The sequence below is a fragment of the Coenobita brevimanus genome, chromosome 109, assembly GCF_032717465.1.
Source record: "Coenobita brevimanus isolate Jiangsu-jjx chromosome 109, ASM3271746v2, whole genome shotgun sequence".
In the NCBI taxonomy this organism is placed as follows: Eukaryota; Metazoa; Arthropoda; class Malacostraca; order Decapoda; family Coenobitidae; genus Coenobita; species Coenobita brevimanus.
Window position 1 is genome coordinate 33689503 of NC_137062.1, and position 3198 is coordinate 33692700.

At 46.5% G+C, this 3198-nt stretch overlaps 1 long non-coding RNA gene across 1 annotated transcript; it reads right to left on the bottom strand.

The window, feature by feature from the left end:
* Positions 1-304: 304 nt before the first annotated feature.
* Positions 305-2036, bottom strand: LOC145417179 (uncharacterized). The gene is made up of 2 exons (XR_013900432.1): positions 1935-2036; positions 305-881 (listed from the first exon to the last, which is right to left on the bottom strand). It is a non-coding gene; the product is annotated as an uncharacterized LOC145417179 (long non-coding RNA).
* Between the last annotated feature and the right edge of the window lie 1162 nt (positions 2037-3198).

A 3198-nucleotide genomic window follows, 5' to 3' on the forward strand; every position in this document is an offset into this window, starting at 1 on the left:
TCTCTTATATATTTTCTACTTCAAGGTGATTTTAAGAGGCTTAGGAGTAAATTTTGAAAACCGCCACTAACCGCCTCCCGAATTCAAATCCTTCCAAGGCCATTTAATACGCCCCTTCTGTACGAGAGGCCTTCCATAAGTTAAATAAAAATCGTCTTCTAACAGTAATATTAATCGAAAGAAGGACGCCACCAGGATTCAGTAAGTTAATGAGACATATACAGGATAATAGGAAGAAAGAGGTGTTTGAAGACTGAAGCTGACGAGATAAACAGACGCATCGACAGAGCAAATGGCTAGGAGAGAAAACATGGCGGAAAAGCACTTGGAAGCTGGAACACTCTTGAAGCTGCTTGTAAAGGAAGATAAAAGGGTTTGAATTCTATATTACCGTGTGGCAGAGAAGCTGTAGAGGATTGGGAGAGAAGAATGGACTGGAATGCTATATAACCGTGCGACAAAGAAGCTATGGAGAATCAAAATACCAAAGGCAAGGGGGTTGGACAACGAAATCACTACTAGAAACGGAAGTTAGAGGACTGGGGGGCTGAATGCTAGATAAATAGAACGCATAGAAGCTAGAAAAAAAAAAATACTAAATAATTGTTTGACGGAAGCTATAGACGACATGACAGCCTGTGGACAGAGTTTGGCAGGGTAGAGGATTCGATTACTATTTCCCTATATGGCAGAGAAGCTAGCGTCGCAGAACACTTAAATTTCGATGTGGCAAAGGTAGAAGACGGCAACACTGTGTCTCTCTCTGGCTGTGGTGGCTTGTGGGCATAATTTTCACCATTTTACGGAGCTCAGAGCCAGCGGGGTTTGGGGTTGGGTCGGTTGAAGCCTCGATAGTGGAAGCGAGGCGGAGGTACCCAGCCCTGTGGGGAAGTAAGCGAAATATTAGCCTGTTTTTCATAAACTTGTAGCTCATTTTCATCATCATCATCATTATTATTATTATTATTATTATTATTATTATATCGTCATCGTTGTCATCATCATCATCATCATCATCTACAGTAGATAGGAAGTCAGCTATCTGTCTATCTATTGCCAGGCGCCTTAATCCCGTAAGTGGTGGTCACAAACAAATCGCCTCCATGTCGCCCTGTCTACTGCCGTTTCGCTGCCCTCCCCGCAGCTCACGCTCCCCTCTCTCTCATATACCTCTCCACTCCATGCCTCAATCTCCCTCCAGCTCACACCCCCTTCTCTCATATATCGCTCCACTACATGCCTTCATCTCATCCTCGGTCACTCCCTCCATTTCCCCCCCTCTACCTCACTCACATACACTCTTCTCGTCAGTCTCTCACTCTCCATCCTCTCCACATAGCCAAACCGCCTAAGCGTGTTTCTCCTAACGCTTCCTATCACATCCACATCCATACCACAACGCTCCTTTATATCCTCATTTTTCAGTCTGTCTCTCCACGTAACACCACAGGCTCCTCTCAAATAACTCATTTTCACTGCTCTTGCTCTTGTGTCCTTCCAGTATTTTCCAAGTTTCGCGTCCATACGTTAGAGTTGGTATCACAGTACTATCATGCAGCGACTTCTTTACTTCCAAACTTACACACACACACACACACACACACACACACACACACACACACACACACACACACACACACACACACACGTTAGAGTGGGGATCACAATGCTATCATGCGCTAAGGAAGGGGGGTTAGGGAGCCATATCCAAAAATAAATCGCTAAGGAAGAAGTGTTAGGGAGAATACTAGGAAGGCATAAATAACGTCTATCTATCTATCTATAGCCCGACGCCCTAATCCCGCAGAGGGTGGCCGCAGACAAAACGCTTCCAAGTCACTCTGTCACTCACATACGAAAGGATATTTACCACTCATCTCCAAAAAATAAATCGCTAAGGAAAAGGTGTTAACGGGACTTCGAGTAGGACTTACCTGGTCAATAAGGTCCTTCTCCACCTCCTCAAGTAGGGTCTCGGGATCCTGTTGGGCCTGGCTCCTTCCCAATATCATTCCCAGTACCACCAGTACCATCATGCTGACCTGTGTGTGGTAGTAGTGGTGGTAAGAGGAGTGGTGGTGGTGGTAAGAGGAGTGGTGGTGGTGGTGGTGGTAGTAGTAGTAGTAGTAGTGGTGGTGGTGGTGGTGGTGGTGAGAGGAGGAGTGGTGGTGGTGCTGGTGATGGTAGTAGTGGTGGTGGTGGTGGTGGAAATCTATCTATCTATAAACCTAGGCTGCTTCCCCCAAAAGAAAGATGGGTAGCCAAGATAGGACGACACACTCCCAGTTTACTCATCCACTCAAACACATCCATTCGCATCTTAGCCCCAAAGGGGAGAAGGGACAGATGCTCACCCCACCACACTGCACGGTCAACTGCGCAGTGCAATCAGCGACTTCCGTAGCAGGGCCTAACAACATAGCTGGTTTACCCCGGCCACATCAAAATAGACCCATCCCCTTACCCGCACTTGACCTGATCAGCTGATGGGCCGCGTCATCATTTATTCATTCACAATTTCTCTCCAGTCTTCCCTATCACGCGCAGCCACTCTTCCTTGCTTTACAGACATCCCTCTCGTATCTAACGCCCTTTTCACACTGTCCATCCATCCTATTCGTGTTCTTCCTCTCAGCCTTACACCTCTCGCCCTATTCCTCTTTTCCTTATACCTTTCATATGACACCTCATCCCTCCTCTGCAGCCACACTTCATATGCACGTCTCTTCTCAGCCACAGCCATACTTACTTCCTCTCACCACCATTCACTTCCTTGTCTTACACCACCACCCACCCGTCTCACACCACACACCTCTTCCTCATACCTCACCACAGCACTCTTAAACAACTGCCATTCCTCCTCCACACTGCCATTTTCCTGATTTTTCACTGCGTTCCACTCATCTTTCAACTTCTCCTGATCCTTTATCATTTTCTCCCTTTTATCCAACTCACTTTCAAAACCTCCCTGCCACACCTAACTCTACTAGCTCTCACCCACCTCATACCTGCTCTCAGACATACCTCCACCCTCCCCTCTCAAAACTCTCTGATCCAACAATCTTCCTATTACATTCCTAGACACAACCACATAGTCCATCAATGCTCTATCAACAACCCTTCCACCCTCCTGTCTCACCCATGTATACTTATAAATATCTTTCTTCTCAAACAGCGTATTTCCAATCACCATCTCTC